This window comes from Hemibagrus wyckioides, linkage group LG15 (genome assembly GCF_019097595.1).
Source record: "Hemibagrus wyckioides isolate EC202008001 linkage group LG15, SWU_Hwy_1.0, whole genome shotgun sequence".
Taxonomy (NCBI): Eukaryota; Metazoa; Chordata; class Actinopteri; order Siluriformes; family Bagridae; genus Hemibagrus; species Hemibagrus wyckioides.
This window is the reverse complement of record NC_080724.1, coordinates 21100001-21124363: the sequence shown is the minus strand read 5'-3', so window position 1 is coordinate 21124363 and position 24363 is coordinate 21100001. Positions and strand designations below refer to the sequence as shown.

At 36.5% G+C, this 24363-nt stretch overlaps 1 long non-coding RNA gene across 1 annotated transcript in view; it reads left to right on the top strand.

Annotated features, from left to right (window-relative positions):
* Positions 1–22903, top strand: part of LOC131365493 (uncharacterized) — a 72682-nt gene extending 49779 nt beyond the window's left edge. The window contains exon 4 of the long non-coding RNA XR_009206695.1: positions 17558–22903. This is a non-coding gene — a long non-coding RNA (uncharacterized LOC131365493). The remainder of the gene's footprint in view (positions 1–17557) is intronic.
* The last annotated feature ends 1460 nt before the right edge of the window (positions 22904–24363 follow it).

Sequence of the window (24363 nt, the reverse complement as noted above, 5' to 3'; positions counted from 1 at the left end):
TTTTCTTTAAAGAGTCGAATCTCAATCTTTTTTTTTTTTTGCAAAGTCTTGCCATACCTCAGATTGGACTCAATTCTGCCTCTTTGTATTCGTATGCAGCCTCGCTTTGTTTTGACCATTGCCATGTTTGTTTTGGATTGACCTCTGGTTTACCCGACTGCCAAGTTTACTTTGGATTATCGTGTTGATGACCTTTGCCTGCTTTAACATTTATAAATGTTGTATTTTCTTTTCATTTGCTCTGCCCAGATCTGTATAAACCCTTATACACACGGATTCTCACTGAGCTTCTGCCTCTAATATGTTCCAATGCCCTTTAAAGGAAAATCTCTGGAGGTTTCTGGTCTATAGACGTCTAAAATATGACAATTATGTCACTTTATAATGGTATAGCTTAAAAAAAAAAAGGTTTCTCAAGGGTTCTGCGAATGGATAAAGGAGGAAGTCTAATTAAAATTGTCTCACGGGCGCTCTTAGGGAAAGAGTTCTTTTAGGATTTCTTCTTACTGGTGAGTATTTCTGAGAGGAAAACACTCCAAACATTCGTGGAAGCAGTAAAACACACCAGGGCACTGAGACACATGGTTTATATTCATCAGAGAACAACAGATCCTACTTTTTTAGCTGTCTATAGTTACAAGGGTGAATTCCTGTTCTTACAGTTACAGTGAAAACACAAAATGCCAGAAAACTTCTAGATCTTTACCTCTGACTTCTACATCTTTATCTCTGACTTCTACATCTTTATCTCTGACCTCTACATCTTTATCTCTGACTTCTACATCTTTACCTCTGACTTCTACATCTTTACCTCTGACTTCTACATCTTTATCTCTGACTTCTACATCTTTATCTCTGACTTCTACATCTTTATCTGTGACTTCTACATCTTTATCTCTGACTTCTACATCTTTATCTCTGACTTCTACATCTTTACCTCTGACTTCTACATCTTTATCTCTGACTTCTACATCTTTACCTCTGACTTCTACATCTTTATCTCTGACTTCTACATCTTTATCTCTGACTTCTACATCTTTACCTCTGACTTCTACATCTTTATCTCTGACTTCTACATCTTTATCTCTGACTTCTACATCTTTACCTCTGACTTCTACATCTTTATCTCTGACTTCTACATCTTTATCTCTGACTTCTACATCTTTATCTCTGACTTCTACATCTTTACCTCTGACTTCTACATCTTTACCTCTGACTTCTACATCTTTATCTCTGACTTCTACATCTTTATCTCTGACTTCTACATCTTTACCTCTGACTTCTACATCTTTATCTCTGACTTCTACATCTTTACCTCTGACTTCTACATCTTTACCTCTGACTTCTACATCTTTACCTCTGACTTCTACATCTTTACCTCTGACTTCTACATCTTTATCTCTGACTTCTACATCTTTACCTCTGACTTCTACATCTTTACCTCTGACTTCTACATCTTTACCTCTGACTTCTACATCTTTACCTCTGACTTCTACATCTTTACCTCTGACTTCTACATCTTTACCTCTGACTTCTACATCTTTACCTCTGACTTCTACATCTTTATCTCTGACTTCTACATCTTTACCTCTGACTTCTACATCTTTACCTCTGACTTCTACATCTTTACCTCTGACTTCTACATCTTTATCTGTGACTTCTACATCTTTACCTCTGACTTCTACATCTTTACCTCTGACTTCTACATCTTTATCTCTGACTTCTACATCTTTACCTCTGACTTCTACATCTTTATCTCTGACTTCTACATCTTTACCTCTGACTTCTACATCTTTATCTGACTTCTACATCTTTATCTCTGACTTCTACATCTTTACCTCTGACTTCTACATCTTTATCTGACTTCTACATCTTTATCTCTGACTTCTACATCTTTACTTCTGACTTCTACATCTTTACCTCTGACTTCTACATCTTTATCTGTGACTTCTACATCTTTACCTCTGACTTCTACATCTTTACCTCTGACTTCTACATCTTTATCTCTGACTTCTACATCTTTACCTCTGACTTCTACATCTTTACCTCTGACTTCTACATCTTTATCTGTGACTTCTACATCTTTATCTCTGACTTCTACATCTTTACCTCTGACTTCTACATCTTTATCTCTGACTTCTACATCTTTACCTCTGACTTCTACATCTTTACCTCTGACTTCTACATCTTTACCTCTGACTTCTACATCTTTATCTCTGACTTCTACATCTTTACCTCTGACTTCTACATCTTTATCTCTGACTTCTACATCTTTATCTCTGACTTCTACATCTTTACCTCTGACTTCTACATCTTTACCTCTGACTTCTACATCTTTACCTCTGACTTCTACATCTTTATCTGTGACTTCTACATCTTTACCTCTGACTTCTACATCTTTATCTGTGACTTCTACATCTTTATCTCTGACTTCTACATCTTTACCTCTGACTTCTACATCTTTACCTCTGACTTCTACATCTTTATCTGTGACTTCTACATCTTTACCTCTGACTTCTACATCTTTATCTGTGACTTCTACATCTTTATCTCTGACTTCTACATCTTTACCTCTGACTTCTACATCTTTACCTCTGACTTCTACATCTTTACCTCTGACTTCTACATCTTTATCTGTGACTTCTACATCTTTACCTCTGACTTCTACATCTTTATCTCTGACTTCTACATCTTTATCTCTGACTTCTACATCTTTACTTCTGACATCTTTACCTCTGATGTCTTTACCCCTGACTTCTTTGTCTTTACTTCTGGCCTCTGACACTGGAGAGTCCTTCCATAAATGTTAAATAAACATCGTCTTACAGAAAATTTGACTGTATCAACAATCTGAAATGTTTGTAATCTGTTACAGATACCTCCCTGTGAACGACATGTTACTATGGAAACAGTAATGTGGTCAATAGAGACGCCACTAACCTCTTATTTCATCTAATTTGACATTCTAAATTATGTAAGATTCAGTTAATGCTTTGTAAAGTGATTTATTTATTTAGGAAAATATTTATTTATTTATTTAGTTAGTTAGGTAGTTAGTTAGTTAGTTATGGAGCTCTTTAAAAATATGGAGTTTGTCATTGGCATCAAGCAAACTGTAACCGGTTTTGATACCTATGGAAAAAACTGAACATTATTCAAATGATTTGTAGCACATTAATGCTTGTTATATAATATAATTAATGGCAAACAAACAAATAAATAAATCGTCCCCAAAGTTTCCTGAATTTAAGGCTGATTTTGCAAATAATTTCTTCTGGGACTGAATTTGTTACTTTTGTTAAATTCAGGACTTTTGTCAAATTCAGTAGTTTTATTCAATTTTGTACTTTTGTCAAATTTTGTAATTTTGTTAAATTCAGGACTTTTGTCATATTCAGTACTTCTGCATGTCTGTACTTTATTTAATTCAGCACTTTTATTAAATTCAATACTTGTGTTACATTTTGTACTTTTGTTAAATTCGGGACATTTTTTTTTATTTTAGTCAAACTCAGTACCTTCTTCAAGTCTGTATTTTTATTAAATTCACTATTTTGTTATATGTTGTGCTTTTCTTGAATTTCTTTTGTTAATATTGTAATTATGCCAAATTCTGGACTTCTATTAATTTGAGCATTTTTGTTACATTTTGTACTTTTGTTAAATTCAGTACTTTGTTAAATTCTATAATTGTGATTTAATTAACCCTGTACTTTTGTTAAATTAAGTGATTTTGGTCAATTCAGTACTTTGCTAAATTCAGTAATAAGGAAACTTAAGGGAACATTAATGTGCTGTATTTCTCTAGTGCCGTTTATCAGCATCACACTCACACTGCATTTCCTCGTCATCACTTTTAAAACCCTCATCACTCCTACAGCTAGAACACTGAGAACCTGAAACACAGTGCCAAAATAAACGTCTCTCTCTCTCTCTCTCTCTCTCTCTCTCTCTCTCTCTCTCTCTTTCTCTCTCTCTTTCCATTTCCATGTTTATATATCTGTATATGTCTCTTTAACTTTTTTATTCTTTTTGTGTATGCACTTGCCTGCCACTTAATCCCTTTCTCCATATCGCCCCCCCCTCTCACTTTCCATCTCGATCTATATATGTCTACTGATGTCTCTTTGTCTTTTTTATTCTTTTTGTGTATGTATATTTCTTTCTCTCTATCTATATCTCTGTCTCTCTGTTTGTTTTGTCTCTCTTTTCTATACCCCAACCTCTCTCTTAATTTATATTTCTTTTTCTCTTCGTCTCTCTCTCTCTTTCTCTCTCTCAGAGCATCACTAGTAACATATTTCTTCCTCCTGACCTCCATCACTCTGTGTGTTTGTGTTCAGTCCCTTCATCACTGTTCATATAGATTTTTACTGAATGTGTGTGTGTGTGTGTGTGTGTGTGTGCTTTCAGGCATTCAGGCCATACTTCATCTGTTCATCTGCTTGTTGTGCAACTCACACACACACACACACACACAGTTTACTTTGTCCATATGTGAGGCCTTGAGATCAGTACAGGCTTAAATGGATGTGAACTGGTATAAATGCTCGCATTTTATCATCACTTCATTCCTGATTGGAGGCCATGACCTGATGATGAAAATAAAAAGGTATATAATTGTTTAGCTTTCAGTGATGTGCGCCTGATGTCAGCCATTTTGAAAGCTTCTCTATTCAAGATGTAGACTGTATATATCACCTATTAGCTGTGTTGTCAAACTCTCAGTAGAGTTGTGTTACTGTAGCATTGTCACAGTTGTGCATTTGGCTCCATTTTCTTTGTGTGTCTGTGTTGTAGATTGTGAGCTAACGGTATTAAGCTACTGCAGTGTTTGTTATATACACTGCAGTCTCTGTAGACGATAAGGCTCCGCCCGCAACACCACTATAACTACAAGGACTTGTGAAGAAGCCATAAAATTTTAAAGAATAATCAATAAATAAACCTTTTTTAATTTAAATGCTGTGAAGGATTGATCATATACTAGGAACATCGAATGGAATGACAGTGTATTAATTTGGGAAAAGCAACATTATAGAATTTTTTATTTTTTTATTTTGTATATACATTTAATTAGAATGAGCATTTGTTTGTTAATATGTTTGGGAAGATTTATATTTTAGAATTATTTATTTATTTATTATTTTTTTATGTATGTATGTATGTATGTATGTATTTATTTATTTATTCCCTTAATTGTTCATCTATGAAAATTCATTTTTTAAAATGAAAGCATTTTTATATGCATGTGTTTTTGTTTGTTTGTTTGTTTGTTTTAGAAATTAAAATAACTATTTTTAAAACATTTAATTATTTATTAATTTATTTGGTTGGGCATTTACACTGGGTAAATATTTATTTATTTATTTATTTATTTATTTTCATTTATGAACACTGAGCATTTACCCTGGATTAATATTTATTTATTTAATTATTCACTTACCATTTGTTTGCAGGTTTGCTTATTTGTTTCCTTGTTTATGAAAATTGAACATAATTAATTCATTTTATTTGTTTATATGTTTGTTTAATTGGTAGCTTATTCTTTCTTTTGTTTGGGAAATACCCCACACAATCATTTCCTAGCCTTGTTGTTTGGCATTCAAAATAAAATAAAAAATAAAATAAAATAAAATAAAAAAACACCTCCCCCCTCCCCACCCCTTTTCCAAATGCATCTTCAGGCTGAATCAAAATCTGTTCCAAAAAAACAACAACAACAACAAAAAAAAGCCCACATGTTTGTAAGGTCCTAAAAAGCACCATTATCGAGCCATTTAGACACATTAAACTAGCGGAAAGGGACAAACACTGGCAGAAGACTAGGTGCTCATGCATTTCTTTAATGAGAGAGACCTTTGCGAAGTGAGCAGAAGCACTTAGAGGAAAAACGGCTTGGTTATTCAGGGTGAACAAAAGGAAAGAGAGAGAGAGAGCGAGTGCGAACAAAAGTGCTGCGCTTAAAATCAGAGAAAAGCGACGGAGCCGTGGGGTTCAGTGAGACTCCACTCTCCGTGTTCAGGCTGCATGAAAAGCCCCAGATATCTGAGATAATGTTCTTTTACTTCATGTCTCTCTGAATATATATCAGACATCCAGAAGGAAGAATCGATACGTGTACAGACACATCTGCTAAACATCTGTCTGTGTCCTTACCCTAGGGGTATTTGGAGGTTCTACAAAGGGTACTTCATAGAGAATGAATATCAAAACAACAGTTTAAGCAAAAAGAAAAAAAAAAGAGGAGTGTCTTTGTTTTACAGAATTTAATTCAGCGTATTCAGTAATAAGAATCCCAGAATCCTTTGCTGACCACCATAAATGCACCGCTTCCAATCTGCCCCCTTCCCCCAGCCCTTTAATTACACTACTGATTTCACTTCTTCCTCGCATGAACATGTGTACAGATTCAGATGTTGTGATTATGACACGGTGGGTGTTCAAGGGAAAGACAAATGGACGCTGTGAGAAAAATTAGTTCTAGTAATTAGCACTTCTTCTACTACTGTTATCTGTCCTCCTACTACTATTACTAGTACTGCTGCTACTGCAGCTCCTGTTACTATACAGCTGTTGTTTGTCCTACTGCTACTATTGCTGCTACTACCTCTGCTAGCAGTGCTACTGTTATCTGTCCTACTGCTGTTACTACTTCTGCTACTACTAGATTAATGCTTCTGCCTAGAGCCTTAACCACTAGCTGCCCATACTACTACTACTACTCCTACTAGTCCTTCTACTACTGTTACTGTTAGCGCTACTGTTATTAGTCATTACTAGACAACGGTTGCTGCCCCGAGCCTTAACCACTTGAGCTATTGCCGTATCTAGTGCTAATATTACTACTTCTACTACTACTATTAGTGCTACTGTTATTTATCATACTGCTACTAAAACTACTTCCACTTTTCAATGTTCAATTCAATTTATTTGTATAGTGCTTTTAACAATGGAATTTACAGAAATATAGAGACAAAGTTTAAGGTTAAGTTACTATTTATCCCTAACATTTATCCCGAATGGGCAAGCCTGAGGCAACAATCAAGAAGAAAAACTCCCTGAGATGATATGAGGAAGAAAACTTGAGCGGAACCAGACTCGAAGTACTTCTACTACTACTATTATTAGTGCTACTGTTATTTATTTAACTACTATAACTACTGCTACCTCTAAAATTAGTGCTACTGTTATTTGACCTACTACTAGATTACTGCTACCGACTAGAGCCTTAACCACTTGTTGTTCCTAATACTACTATTACTACTTCTACTATCTCTACTATTAGTGCTACTGTTGTATTTGTCCTACTACTCACCTACTGCTGCTGCCTAGAGCTTTAACCACTCGAGCTATTGCTGCATCTACTGATATTACTACTACTTCTATGTCTTCTGCTACTCGTCCTAATACTACTGTTAGTGCTACTGTTATTTGCCCTTCTGTACTACTACTATTGCTACTTGTCCTATTTCTACTACTACTATTAGCGTTACTGTTATTTGTCCTTCTACTAGGCCACTGCTGTCGTCTAGAGCCTTAACCACTCACTGCCCCTACTACTATTATTATTACTACTATTACTGCCACTTGTCCTACTACTGCTACCACTGGTATTTCTTCTAATACTTCTACTCCTTACTTATGTCTTACTACTAGAATCGGTGTTTGAAAGGAAAGCATGCTGGGATGTGGTAGCTCAGTGGGTTAAACGTGTTGAACTGCTGATTAGAAGGTTGTGAGTTTGAATCCCAGGACCCCCAAGCTGTCAATGCTGGGTGCCTGAGCAAGGCCTTTAACCTTCAATAGCTCAGTTATAGAAATTTGATAAATGTAAGCTCTGGATAAGGGAGACTGCCAAATGCCAGACATGCGTTTTCTTCTATTTCTACTACTCTCATGCCCTTGAGGAACTTGGAGGTACTACAGAGGGTACTTAACTACTTCCAGAGATACTAGTAAAACTAAACCTAATTTTTTTATTAACAATCTGGGACTTTTGTTTACAGACATTTCTAGACAAAAAAAAAAATATTATTTTAACTACTACTACTAGTAGTAATTATTATAATAATAAAATAAAATAAAAATACAATAAAATAAAATAATATGATAACAAAAAGTTACTAAATAAATATGTTCAGAACTTTTTTGTTTTAAATTTTGCTTATTTAGTCTTTCAGCCTGATTTTTCTTACTTAACTTCTTCTTGTACACCGAAGTTAAATGAATAAATAAAAGCGCTGAATAAAATAGATGAAATTGATGAATAAATAAATAAACGAATACTCTCCGGTGTGGAAACAAAGACCGGTAGAAACACGGCTACTCCATTCACTCATTACACTCATCTCTCTGCGTGTATAAACCTCAGAAACAAACAGTGTTCGGATGAAATATTTAAGAGCCCTGCGTTTCGTAGAAGTGAATGAACTGAGTCTTTTTGATGAACATCTCATAATTGAATAATTTATTTTACTTTATGCAACAGAAGCAGGAAGCATTCTGAGATTTGGACAGAACCGAAGAGCTAGAAGTGGAATATTAAACAAAACCAAGCAAACTTTGGCGAGTGAACGCAGCTTGTTTTGCTTCTATTTATAACTCTCCCATGCGTTTATCTGTAAACACACTGGCAGTCTTAGTCACTTCCTGTTTACTCAATTCATATGATCCTAATCCCCAAAGCAGTGGCATGCTAATGCTAATGCACGGCAGAAAACTTTGAATCAGTTCGACACAGGGGGACACTTTGTTTAGGGCAGAAGAGCAGCATTGACGCAAGTGTGTCTAATTTAAAAGACGTCCCTGAAATTAGAAAAGTGCAGAGAGAGAGAGAGAGAGAGAGAGAGAGAGAGAGAGCATGATCTCACTACTGAAAAAAACCTTTTATTTTATCACTACCTTTATTTCCCGGCTTCTAAATTTCTAACTCTGAATTTGAATGGCAGCCAAACAAACGTCTGCCTCACTGACTCGTCTGAGACTCGGGGCAATTTTTGCTTTCTCTGTGAGACAGTGTGTGATTTTTATTTCCTGTACGAGATACTGGATGCTTTTTTTACTGTCTCGTGTTAAACACATTGCATGATTTTTATTGTGTCTTTGAGACACTGGGTGATTCTTACTGTTTTTTTGAAACTCTGGTCATTTTTACTGTTTTTTTTCTTTGACACTGGGTGATTTTTACCATCTTTTTTGAACACAGTGTGTTTTTTCCTTGTACTTTTTGAGACACTGGGTGATTTTAACTGTTTTTATTTTTTATTTATTTATTTATTTTACTTTTTGAGACATTGGGTGATTTTCTTTGTTTTATTTTTCTTTCTAAGACACTTACTAAGTGATTTTTACTGTCTTTTTTTAATTTTTAATTTTTACTTAATTTTTTTATTTATTTATTTTTTATTTACTTTTTGAGACACTGTTTTTATTTTATTTTATTTTTTACTATTTGAGACACTGTCTGATTTTCATATTTTGTTGTTTATTTGTTTGTTTTTTTACTTTTTGAGACACTGGGTGATTTTTACTGTCTTTATTTTTTATTTATTAAATTTTTACTTTTTGAGACACTGGATGGTTTTAACTGTCTTTGTTTTTTTTGGGGGTTTTTTTTTTTACTTTTTACTTGATGATTTTCTTTACTTTTTGAGACACTGGATGATTTCTGATTTTCTATAATAAATATAACATCCGTTAGTCTTTCTGTAAATCACTTAATTACTAAATTCCCTCTTTCCTCATAAATGTTTCTTCATCTTAGACAGCACACTTTAGTCTTTCTACTGCAAAGTTCTGTTTTTTCTCCCAAACATCTCGAATGAAAACATCTTTAATCCCTCAGTAAGGGAAAAACGCGCAGTAGCACCAGTTTCTTGCTGTCGTCGTAGTCACCACATCACTTTGCTTCTTATTTGCCTAAAGTTGAACTCCTCCAACTCTGCAGCTTTACATGGCTCAGCATCCCGTCACTGTAAATCGTCAATGTTTATTAAAAATGAATGACTTCCAGCCGCTTTGACGAGTTGCTGTCAGAGTGAAAGCAGGGTTTGACTTCCCGTTTTTTTTTTAATCCAGGCTAATCCAAAGCTTCGACTTGCTACCTGACAGCGTCACACCTCGCTTCCTAAATCTACCGCTAGGAATAACACTTTCTTTCTTAATTATAAATGAGCAAACTGACAGAGGTGAAGAATGTTAGCTGAGACATCATGCACTAGCTATTTACCTAAAGGCCTCACATGTGGGTTGCCAGGTTCAGCACTTCCCTACTAAAAGTATTTCTTCACTCTTTGTGGTTTACTGTAGTTGTTTTTCTCATACACAAAGAATGTTTAAACACTGAACCGTTCTTCTTTCTTTGCATAACCCAGCCAGACGAGACGTCTCAAACAGACGTGAAGTGTCTCGTTTCTAACGATGCTGTTGTTTAGGGATAAAAAGCAGCAGTTTGTCAGATTTAGCCTCATTTTAATCAATTTGAGAAAGAAACAGAAAGAACAATAGGACAAAGAAAAGGCAGGAGGAAAGCAGAGATGCATGGTAAATACAGTGAGTGCAGAAAGCAAGAAAGCAGTTTATCGCCCCAGGGTACTCATTACCCATCCACCCCCTCACCCCTCACATCCCCCCAACCTCAACTACACATACAGGTCCTGCCTTCACCCCAAAACAATGTTATTGCTGTTGACTCTTATAGATACCCCATAGCAACAGGCCTCACTATACAACACAGCTACTGCTGCACTGTGTGTGTGTGCGTGTGTGTGTGTGCTAGGCTTCTGTTATGACTTAAAACAAGGAAGGGAGATTGTCTACAGTATACCATCACCCTGGTCACTGATCCAGATCTATCACACTATCACTGATTGATGATGGTATTGCTCTTGGGCGTGTCTAGAGAAACAAATAAAACAAAACAAAGAAAAAAAACCCACAGGAAAAATAAATAAATAAATAATGCTGGTGATAAGTCGGTTGTAGCTGCTAGTCACTATCATTATCCATTTATAATAATAATAATAATAATAATAATTATTATTATTATTATTATTATTATTATTATTATTATTAATTTATTTTTTTATGAATATATGAATTACTGGATACAAGTTGACTGTAGCTGCAACTTGCAATTGTTATTTATTTATTTATATACTTTTTCATTTAGATGCTTGTTGCTATGGTTAGCTGTGACTTCTGACAAAGCTTCTAGTTACTATTAATATTATTATTAGTAGTAGTAGTATCATTATACCATTATTATATCATACAGTAAAAAATAAACTTTTTTTTTTTTTTTTACAACTCAAGCTCTTCTAGGACACAATTTTTTTTTTCTTTCCCTAAATTAACCAGATCTTTATGTGTACCATAATTCTTGTGTCAATGCTGCTGTAAACAATTTAGGAATAAATTTGTTTGTATCCATTTTTGATAAATCAGCTGCTTCATTCAGGGTCTTCTTGGTGAAAAAAATGATCTCAGTGAATCTCATCTCATGACTTATGGTGTAGGAATAATGCACACTGCCTGAGTTGTGCTGTTTTGCGTGAGGTTTTATGGCGTGATTCCCCGTGAGAGAAAACACACCGTGAGAATTGACTCTGCAAACGGCCTTTGAACGTTTTTTTGGCTTAGTGAGTTTATTTTAGCCATAAAAATGGCATAGGTTTGATTTCAGTGGCAGGTAGCTTTGCCCTAGGGGGGAAAAGGCGTGATCGTTTTGTGTGTGTGTGTGTGGGTGTGTGTGACTTTGTTTAACTCACACGCATTGATTACGCCGTCAAGTAAAACGTCTGTCGGCAGCAGCAGAGAGAAAAAGTGCCTCAATAAGAAAAAGAGGGAAATGTTTTTCATTTCATATTTATTCATGGCCTACTCGGAATGATTCAATCTGTGTGTTCGTTTACATTCGTACTGCTGGATCAGCGCAACACCATGGAGAGAGAGAGAGAGAGAGAGAGAGAGAGAGAGATTGTGTGTTAGAGAGAGAGAGACAAAGAGAGAGAGAGATGGAAAAGACGAACGAAATCAATCATTCAGTGCTGCATTTTCCCTTATTATTTTATATGGAAGTAAAAACAGGATTTTTTTCACCCTCACACCTCCACAGATGGATCACACGCTTTACTGTATATCTCAATTTTTGATAAGCAGATGGCTGATGGTTATTTTACTGAACGGCAGGAGAAACAGAATTTCATTTTTGCTCATAAGGAGAGAGAGAGAGAGAGAGAGAGAGAGAGAGTAATATTTATGCTGTGAAAGTTTCATAGATTCAGAGTCGGGTTATACACCTGCTTAAGTCAGTGCTTCTGGGCTCCCGATTCAGATTAGGAAAGTCGGCCATGAAAGTAATGCCATGAGATAATAAATCCATGAGATAGATACTAAATACATGAAGTACTAACGACTAAAGCCATGAGGTAGATACTAAATACCTGAAATACTAAATCCACAAGATAGATACTAAATCCATGAGATAGATATTAAGTATATGAGATACCAAACACATAAGATAGATACTTAATCAATGAGATTGATTCTAATGCCACACGATGGATAACAATCCATGAGATATTAGCTCAACCAGATACTAATGAGATACCAATCTATGAGATAGATACAAAAGAAATGAGATACCAAATACATGAGCCTCATATGTAATCCATGAGATACTAAATCCACAAGATAGATACTTAAGCCATGAGAGACTAAAGCCATGAGATACGGAATCCATGAAATTCTAAAGGCATGAGAAAGATACTAAATACCTAAGATACTAAATTCACAAGATAAATATTAAATACATGAGATACTAAATCAATGACATAGAAACTACATCCATGAGAGAATAAAATCATGAGATACTAAAACCGTGAGAAAGATTCTAAATACCTGAGATACTAAATGCACAAGATAAATACTAAATCCATGAGATATTAAAGCCATGAGATATTAAATCATTAAGATACTAAAGCATTGGGATACCAAATAGATAAATACTGAATCAATGATGAATACCAATCCATGAGATATTAACTAATTGAGATTCTAAAGCCATGAAATTGATACTTAATTGATAAGCCATGGGATACTAAATCCATTAGAGTTTAAAACTATGAGATACTAAATCAATGGGACAGATACTAAATAAATGAGAGAATAAAGTCATGAGATACTAAATCCATGAGCTTGATACTTAATCTATGAGATTCTAAAGCCACACGAGATGGATACCAAAGCATGCGATATTAACTCAGTGAGATACTAAATCCATGAGACTGATATTAAAGATATGAGATACTAAATCCATGAGCTTGGTAATTAATCCAGTAGAGACTAAATCCATGAGACACTAAATACACAAGATAGACACTAAATCAATGTGATTCTAAAGCCACAATCCATTAGATATTAACTGAATGAGATACTAAAGCTATTAAAATGATGCTTAATCCATGAGATAAATCCATAAATGATACTAAAGACATGAGATACTTAATTCATTAGAGTTTAAAGTTATGAGATACTAAATCCTTGAGATAGATACTAAATCAATGAGATAGATACTAAAGTAATGAGATACTAAATTCATGAGCTTGGTACTTAATCTGAGATATTAAACCCATGAGATAGATACTAAATCAATGAGAGACTAAATCCATCAGATTCTAAAGCCACACAATGGATACCAAGCCATGAGATATTAACTCAGTGAGATACTAAATCCATGAGATTGATACTAAAACCCAGGAGATACTAAATCCATGAGATACTAAAACTAAAACTGAGGTCATGAAAGTATAACTTGTTTTCACTGTGATGGTTATTTTTCTAACTTTTAATTTGCTGTTCAGTTTAAGTTGTTAAATGAATAGAATCATTTACCAAAAGTGGGTTTTTTTCGTGTTCACTCATCAAACACTCATCTTCTGTGCTTAGCCATTAAAATTCACTCCTGGCATGATTGTATAAACCATGCCTCTGATTATAAAGCGTCTTCTCCGATGTCCTCTGTGCAAACAGAAATGAAGGCTGTGATTAATTAAAGAATAAAGGATGTCACATTTAAGTGTTTCATATTACTCCCATAAAGCAGTGCACAGATTTCTGAGTGTATTTACAGCTAAATCACCCATTACAGAATGACATATTGTGTTTACGTTAAACTACGGCACTGGACTTAATACTGATCCTCGGATGAGACGATATCAAGTACATCCTGTTTGTGTGGGACTCCAGCATATCTAGTACTTGAATAGCCCTTAAGTCTATTTTGGAGAAAGACAATGAGGCAATGTGTGTGTGTGTGTGTGTGTGTGTGTTATGGCTTCATCAGGGCATTGGGACTGGCAGAAATCCAAAGGTGTGTTTCTCTGGCTGGCGCAGTTCAACCAAACTGTCCTCACCTGTCAATCATCATGATGAACATGAATTTGGGGAAATACTGTCAGGCAGTATGCACTGTGTGTGTGTGTGTGTGTGAGAGAGAGAGAGAGAGAGAGAGAGAGAGAGAGAGTAAGAAAGGGGACAGACAGACAGATTGCACTACGGCAAACAAGGAAACCCTGAATTCAATCTATTTATTTTTAACTGTTTAATCCAGAACCCATGTGCAAGGTTGTAATAATGACTTGCGTAAGTATTCACCCCTAACCCCACCACAAACCACCCTTTTAACTCTGTCCCCATTTTAGATGTGAAATGGACTTCAATTTGAATTTGTGACTTTTTTTATATAAGATTTTTTCCTAAATTTGGTCACCACTTTGGTCACCAATTTCCATCCCCTCTCCTATTCTAACAAGTTGTTATGCATCTCAAGGAATCTTACACACTCAGTGGAAATCCCTTTCTGCATGATTGGTTAGTGATGCTGTGATTGATAGAGAAGGATGGGCGTACACTCTTTCATCTCATTGGCTCTCGGTCTCAGATGACCGTGGCATTATCAGGATACAAACTTGTGAACTTGTGATGTCCGGCTGAAACAGGGGTGAAACAAAAAAGTAGATATTTTTGTACTGGATTTACATGCCTGAGTTCTGATCCTTTTGCCCATTCTTCTCGGTAAAAAGAACTGCTCAAGCTCTCTCAGACTAGACGGAGACAGAATGATGGAGAATTTCCAAGTCTCTCCACAGATTCGTAATCAAAATAAGGTCTGGGGCCATTCTGTAACATTCAACTTCATGGTTTCAGCCACTCCAGTGTGGCTTTGGCAGGATGCTGAAGGTCAGTATCCTGCCAGAAGCTGAAGATCAACCTCAGTCTCAACTCTCTTGCAGACTTGAAAAGGTTTTCTGTAGCCTGGGTTCAATTCCCAGGGAACCAACCCAGCCCAGAGTGGTGATAGCACAAGATCCTAGCTGCAGGACCACCAGGGCACTGACATGGTCTCAGGTGTAGGCAGGTAACCAACCCAGCCACTGAGGGGTTGTACATGTCCCAAGCCTGGATAAAATGGGAAGGTTGCATTGGAAAGGGCATCCAGTGTAAAATCTGAAGAAAATCAAATATGCAGTTCATGCATTCCACTGTGGCGATCTCTAACAGGCGTGGCCAAAGGACAACAACAATGTGAGACAATGTCAGTGTTATCCCAATAGTGCTGTTTTTTGGATCTTTCTCAGTATAGATATAGAGTAACAACAAACCTTATGATGCACAAAGAGGCTGGGAATATTTCCGGCCATGTGACCACTATAATGCTAAATCGATACAAATTCATTTAAATGGTTTGTTTTACACAGCAAAGACCTAAGCAACAGAATTAAGTACAGTAAGTCTTTCTTTAGGGTTTGACCTTGTGTCTTGTTCACTTTGCTTTTTCTTCAGAAAGGCATGAAGAGGTGTCTTTTTTATTGGCAAGCTAATTAGCCTTTGCAGTTTGTCAAGAATGATTAATTAAGCTTTAGCATTCACCCTTTCTGACTTTGATGCAAAGTTTAAACCTGTGTGTCATGTGACCTGGGGAGACACACACACTTGAACGAAGTAAAGCTCTGAGAGGACATTTGAACAAAGGACAAGTCCAGCGGTCTGTTTATTTATCCTTTTTTTAATAAAGAATATGCTATTTTAATCTGTTAGGAATGGATTGAGTCAATGTTTATAAGCTATTACATAAGCACCCAGTAAGAACCCTACTGACTTCTCAATTCTGATTGGTCAGAAGCCTTTGATTCATTATCTAATCGGTCATGAACATAAATGGTTTCTATAGAAACAGCTCACTCACATACTCTCATGTAAATTACATGCAGTGACGTTTTCTATAAGGAGAAATAGTTATTTCCCATTTGTGGAAGGAGTCTCCAGTGTCAGAGTGTCAGATAAAGCTGCAGCTTTAAGCTTTCTTAAACAGGATAAACTTGATCAGGAAATGAATGTTTCTGTTTTAGCATTAAGATATAAGATATACTTCTTGTGTCACTAGAATGTTAAATATTCTGAAAAAATAGGCACATAATCAAAAAAGCACCAATCACAGCCACATAGTGAAGGAGTGTTTATCATTTATTTAATTAGGCATCCTTTTTTCCTCCCTTTCTTGCTTTGTAGCTCTAGACAGCAGGAATCAATGATACGTATTTGTTAAAATCCAATGCTCAAACCCACCGAAGCATGACTTTAAACAACTCACTTATTGATGTGATGTTTGTACAGCTGCACAGCTAACGCCTCAGAACCTGACACGAATCCTGAGTTAACATCAATTACACAGTTTTGTACTATACATTCATAAATGATGATGTTTTAGCCTATGAGGGGTGCCTGATTTCTTGGGGGTTGTTTTTAATTATTTGCTCCCAGTGTTTCTCAATGCTCTTCATGCATTCACACTACAAAAATTTTGGGGAAAAGAACCATGGAAATGTCGATGCTGGTCTTTCGTTAGCAAGCCAGCTAACTTTTACCTTCTCAAAACAGTGAAGAGTAGAGTCACTGTTATAGATTTAACATTTTTGTATGTTAATTGCTATAAAGCATCAGATGATAAACCGAGAGCATAAACATGAGACCTTAAAGATGAGAACATGTCAAAAAAATAAGACCTCTGCTTCGGCCCTGTGTTGGACCCGTGGTTGTGGGTGGTGGCTGGATATTTTCTTCATCTAAAGAAATGAATTTTTAGTCTATTTTGGCTTGTTTATGTAGCAGTGGGAAATATGCCAGAATTCTTAATTGCATCTCTTTCATCATAATGGGGATGTGATCGGAAGATTGTGAGTTTGAATCCCAGGTCCACTGAGCTGCCATTGCTGGACCCCTGAGCAAGGCTCTTAACCCTTGTGGCAACAGCGTCCACACAGCCGCCAACAACAAACCAGCAAGCGCTCCTCATCCAACTCCTGCAATGGTGCTGAAGAGAAAGCACTACTTCAGCACCAAGGACAGCGCCATCAGAGCTGCCACTTATGTCACCAGCGTGTCCACTCACCCTTCATGAGGAGAGCAGCCAGCCAGATGAGGCAAACAGCATGTGGAGGTAGTGCTGCCTTATGCAGCCAGAACTAATGTTTGTTCTGTCACGTTCTCTTTTCAGAGAGCCCTTAAAGGATGGACAACGCTACCTGTATTGGAGAACTATGCCTGGTCAAGCTGCAAAGACACCTCTGCGGTCCGCCCCTTGCCACGCTGCCTTTTCTGCCACCAGGACCGACAACCCTCCTCCGTCTGGCCCCCTGACCAGCGCCTCCATCTACAGCACCTCAAGTTACGTTACCACTTTCTTTTTTCTCCCTCTTTTTGTTTCCTTCTGCTTCCCTCACCTCTTACCCCCCCCCCCCCTTCACTTACTTAAATTATAAATAAACTTCTTACACCATTTCTCCCACACTGTTGTATTGTGTGTGCTTGGATAAAATGAGATTTACATTTACGGCATTTGGCAGATGTCCTCATCCAGAGTAACTTACAACTTGCAACTTTATCTCATCTATACAAATGAATAAATATGTTTCTGGCTAAGGTTAGGCCTAAAACATTGTATGCTAATATGGGGGATGCTATGTATCTGACAAGCACATTAAGGCTTTAAGCTACACAAATTAAATTTCTCTTTTTTGATCAGAAATGTGCCATGATATAACATTTCTCAAACACATGCTGCATTCTGAGCATTGCCTCAAGAGGTGCTGTGGCCAACTGAAGAGCAGAAGCTTTTCTCTCTGTCATGACAACACGTCATGTTATATCTGATGCTCTGATCAACCAGGTATTAAAAAATCCCAGGTTCAGTGGTTAAGACATTGATCTGTTGATCAGAAGGTTGTCAAATCAAATCCCAGGACCCCCAAGCTGCCAATGCTGGGCCCTTGAGCAAGGCCTTTAACCCTAAGCTGCTCAGTTGTATAAGTGAGATAAATGTAAGTCGCTCTGGATAAGGGCATCTGACAAATGCTGTAAATGGAATGTAATGCAAAATGAAAATAGATTTGTCAAGCCAAGAAAAGGTGGAAGGTCCTCCATAGAAATGGCGCAGGAACCTGTTCTGTTTTTTTCTTTGACTTACTGTTCACACTGTTCTACCGTGTCCACTAATGTTAGTAGAAATGTCTGAAAAAGTTGTAAAGACTCTTTCTCACCCTCTAGAATACCAAGCAGTGTAACCACTATGGCAAGGAAATGCATACATAGCATATGTTTTCATCTGTTGATGATGAAAGCGACAATCCATGGACCTGGATTATTACTTCTCTGTAGCATTCACTGATTTATTTCTCTCAGGAGGATCTGTAACATCTTTCTGACATATTGGTAGCTACTATTACACCAAAATTATGGTGAGAATTGAAGCTTTTTTTATCCCATGATCCTAAACCAGAGATTTACAGTGATTGACCACAAGAAACCTCTACGCAAGAAAAAAAAAAGACTACAAAACAACTCTCAACTTGTTAGATGTTTGCAATTATTTATAAAGGTTGGCTGGGTTTGCGATGTTAAAACAGTTTTCAATAAAATGTTGCTCTTTCTTTACTACAAGTGAAACTCTTGACACACTCTATAATGAGACTTAAGATAAAAGAACATGGCGGACATTAAAGCGCAGCCCGACGTAACACATCTTCAAGCCGTGAAACTGCAGAGCCTCATTATTCATTACTCCTCTAATCATCTCCCTTACTTTCCGCTCTTAAAGCAGTAGACGGAAACGATCCGACGATGTTACCGCTAATTCTGACCACCGTGTAATGTCTTGTTAAAGACTAAACACCACGCTCTTGTTGCTGTGTGTTTGTTCAGTCTGACGAGTGTGTGTACGAGAATGAGAAGAAAAAAAAGAAAGGCCAAGTGGTACAGTAAGTGCAAATAAAAGGAGATGGATTTGAAAAGCCTTAAGCAAAGAAGCTAAAGGACTGGAATGGAATAGTTCACTTCATCACCAGCTTTTTTTTTTCTTGTGTAAAGTGAGAAAAGCATTTAACTAAAGCTTTTCAGCTAAAGAAAAAAATGTGAATTAACCTTTTCTTTTGGTTTGTCTAGAGTCAGGAATGCAAATTCCAGTCTATTCCGACTCAGACGGAGCTGAAACGATGAATTAAAACAAAAACAGCCATGTGACCCGTACACCCGATTGTCTTCATTTACTGTTAGGAGAAATTACACACTCTTTTCATGAATATTTTAGCATCGAGTGTCATTATCTACGTGGCATGAAGCTTCTGTAATCAGTGGAATAAAGTTAACTTCTTTATTTCCCAAGAAGCCAGAAAATAAAATTTCCACCTGTTTTTGTTGTGTCCATGTTGATGATTGAATGTATTTGTTATGTTCCACTCCACAGTGGTGGTTAATATGAAGCTCATATGTAAGTAGACACTCAGGACAGTACTGCAACTTCAGTGACAAAGGCACGTCATAGAAAGAGGCGGAAGTAGATACAGCCTCTGTTCCTGTCAGTCTTAGAGAAGAAGGTGTGGCCTCAATAAAGTAGGGCTAGCCTCTGTACCTGTCAGTTTCAGTAAAGGAGGTGTGGCCTCTGTGCCTGTCAGGTACAGTGAAGGATGTGTGGCCTATATTTATAAATTTCCCTAGTCTAGTAGGGGTTAATATATTCATAGAAAAGATCCAGAAAAACAAAAATGGTTATTTTTTTGGGAAGTAAATTGTGACATCAAACCTATTTCTGCTGTCTGAGATGTTCATAAGCAGCTCAAGTTCTTGAAGGTGTTATCTTCAACCACTAAAATTCAGTGTAAGGTTATCCCACTGAGGGAAAAGCAAACATCTCACACTGAAAGCCAACAGTGAGTCCTGACTCACTTTCTATCAGACTCATGACTCAGATAGCTGCAGCAATCAACAATCACAAAAAAAACCACTGAAATGCTGAAAGGACCGGCGAAAGCATTTCACATTCATGTTCCTTGATATCCAAATCAAATGTATTCATTCATTATGCTTCAGTAAGTGCTTTATCCTGGTCAGGTTCAAGCCCAGGGTCAACTCTGTGTGTTACTTCTATCAATCATGCAAAAAAATAACTAGTTTCAGCTTGATCCTGTGAGTTTTGCTCTTTTAATTAGTCCAGGTTCATAGATTTCTCTGTTTTTAATGCTGCATGTTTGTAAGGAGCATGTTTTCAAATCTCTTTACTCTTGTGGATTAGTCCAAAACTAAAAATATAGAAATATCCTTTTTATACGGCTGATATGCTGATGACACTCAACTCATCTTTTCCTTTCCTCCATTAGATGCTCATGTTTCTACAACAATCTCATCGAAATCTCTGGTGGACATCTTGTCACAGATGGCAGCTCAGTTGAAGCAAAATCCAGCAAGCCTGAGCTGCTGTATCTGTGAGTATCCTCTGAGATGCATCCTCATGTCAAGATCTTGTGATCTCCCTGGACAGCACTCAGATCTGACACTTCACACAACTTCAGGGAAACCACAGATAGAACAACCAACTGTCTTTCTTTCCTCACATCCCTAGCCAGACTCTTTCAAGGTTTCTCCTTTAGAACATAAGAAACTTCAGGATCTGGCCATTTTGATCCATGGAGGTGTTTTTGGACAACTCAAAAACCTAGAATACTGTAACTCGTTCCTGTGACTGATCCAGAAGGTTACAGGAGTTACACTGGTTTTCATCTTTGCCAAAAGCAAACCAGGGAAAGAACAACTGATTGTCCTTCTTTTCTCACATTGACTACCAGGCTCTGTTGAGGATTCTCTTTTAGAACATCAGGAAAATCTTGATCTTACCAGTTTGATCCATGGATGGTCATCTTGAACACCCACTGACTGCCAGGCTCTGTTGAAGATTCTCCTTTGGATCATCAGAAAAATCAGGAACTGTCCAATTTGATCCATGGATGGTCATCTTCAACCTACAGAATACTGTAACTCACTCCTGGAAGGTCTGTGACTGATCGAGAAAGTTATAGGAATTACACTGGTTTACATCTTTGCTGAAGGGGAATCAGGGAAAGAACAACAGACTCTCCTTCTTCTATCACATTGATTGTCAGACATTGCCAAGGACTCATCAGGAAAATCAGGAAAATCAGGATCTGACCCTTGTTTAATCCATGTACGGTCACATCTTGAACACCTGGAATACCGTAACTCACTCCTGAAAGGTCTGTGATTGATCTAAAAAGTTACAGGAGTTACACTGGTTTTCATCCTCTCCAAGTTCTTGCAGCTTCACTTCCTCCAATGACTTGCTGAAGCTGCAGATTTCTAATGCCTCCAAAGCCAAACCCTTTTACTACAGCTCAACTGGACTCACCTTCCCTTAAGGTACAAGTAAGATATGAAACAAGACTTGTCTTTTTTCCTGGTACTCAGGTGGTGGAATAAACTCACCCTGGCTGTCTGACCACTAGCTTTCTTGAAACAAAAGACTTACGACTTTACCAAGCACTTGAATTAGGATTTAATTAATCCCTTGTGTGTTGTTTTTTTCATTCTGTACTAATCTACTCCTTTTTTTTTTGCTTGATTGTCCTCTCCTCATAGTCCTTGACCTAGTGAACTAGCATGAGGATTTGGTTTTGATGAAGGATTTCTGCTCAGTGCTCTAAATCTAAATGTTTTCTTGGCTCTTATTGGGGCAACACAGTGACTCTGATATCTGACAGAATTCCATTTTGAGAAGATCTGATTTGGAAAAAGCTGTAGCTTTTTCACTATACATTTAAAATGAAACGTTTCTTAGGGTCTGTTTCGAAAATATTTCTACAATAAATATACTTTTTGTAGTGTCAACGAACCATTTCCTCTGATTTTTAGAAGGACACGTTATCCAGCAAGCATCTGGACCATGAGATTCATCCCAGTTAAAAACATTTCTCACGTTTAGACAAGACTGTTTTCCAGGATCGGCTTCAGAAAAGCTGATGATTTTCATCTTGTCTTATATTATCATTTGCTGCATTCCAATGGAAAAAAAAAGACTTTGGAAACTTAATCTTTTTAGTGGAGAGTCATTAAAGAGAAGGTCTTTGGCCCTGTCTTTTAAATTAGCTTATTATTTTCTCTCTTTATTTCACTGCTCCCAAGTACATGAACTCAAGATTGCTCTATTTTATCCATTATTTCACCTGAAAGACCAATTAGAGACAATGAGATGTGATAGATCCATGAGGCACGACGGAAAATTGCCAGTGTTTTAAAGATGTTAATGGAGGAGAGATGCAAAAATATGTATTTTTTTTCCCCCAGACACTGTATTAAATTGCTGTATAGGAGTTTTAATAAAGTTAGTCAAGTTATATAGAAATGTACTAGTTTTAAGTGATAAATTCTCCATCTGATTAATTGGCAATTAACATATAACAAGGATAATTAAAGATAAATTATTAGCCTAGCTTATATACTAATGGAATAGCCCATTAATTAAATATTTACTGTATACTGTATAACTTTACAGGTTGAATTGATGGCACTTTTTGTCAAATATCTTTGAATATAGTCGTGTTAGAAGTTGTTTCTGTGATATTTGTTTGATTGTATGCTACTATGTATGCATTTTTTATGTTGTTTTATGTCATATTTATTGTTGTTGTGTCTTTTGCTGCCTTCTTGGTCAGGTAAGTCTTGTAAAAGACATTTCCTGTATTTGTTGTGTCCATGTTGAAGACGCTCAGGACTTTGTAGTGTTTTATGAGTATTTCTGTTTTCCCCTAGCATAATAGGAGTGATATGTTCACAGAAAAGTTCCAAAAAATACAAAAAAGGTTATTTTATTTTCATGCAAATGTTTGTATCTTCAAAGTAAATGTTGATATCAAACCCATTTCTACTCTCTGAGATGCTCCAAGTGCTTGTTCATCTAAAAAGCAGCTGAAATGTAATCTTTAACCAATACAATTCTGAAATTCAGGGAAAAACCCACATCTTAAACACACTGAAAGCCCTCAGACTCTATATAAGACTAGATCAAGGGGTTAATATAATTTAGTTGAGTTTTTTTCCTTGGTTAATTAAATATTACTTACAGCTTGCTGTGGAAGAACTGTATATTTGGGTGTTATGGTTAAGGGTGCACAAACTTATAAACAATACAGTACATTTGAAGTCTTATCTTGTTTTTGTTACACTAAAGTCCAAGCCTTGTTTCCATGCGCTTCCTGGTTTTGACTTGATTTTAATTATGATTATAGATCGCTGACATCGAGCCTGACAGCTTTGTGTTTTGATTCCCACTTAGATCTCTGATTATGATTACCATTTTGCCCCAGATAAATCTACCACTGAGTTTGCCACACATTACTGGTCTCTTGGGTGATGTGTTTGATGTGTGTTTGTAGAGTTTTCATGATCTCATGTCTCTGAACAAAAAAATAATCGAAATAAAAAAAAACAAAACATAAATAAGTAAAATTTACTGTGTAACCTCACCATCACAATGTGGTGTTCACGGATACAAGTGCGGGCAATTTATTAAATAATGAACAAAAAAAAACATTGTCAAAACAAGGACATGACAAGAACTTGGAAAATACGACAACAGGCACTTAGCAACTAGACACATGAATATGGAACACCAAGAGCAAGAAGACATTTCTAATTCGATAAACTTGTTTCGATCCACAAACTAAATTATTTCTGTGGAAATGATTAAAGAATAAGAGATATTCTGAACGTTCTTCCCGATCTTTGCTTGTAAAAAAAAAGAATGCTCTGTTATGATGTCATAATGCCATAGAAAACAAAGAAAGGTTCGTTTACAGCAGTAAACTTTGGAGAAATCAAAATAATAATACATTTTATTTAAAGGCGCCTTTCAAAGCACCCAAGGTCACCTTACAACAGGGAGGATATAGGCATAAAAATATGTACAAGTACAAACACAACAATACAGGCTCAACATATTCAAATAAAGAGCGCAACATA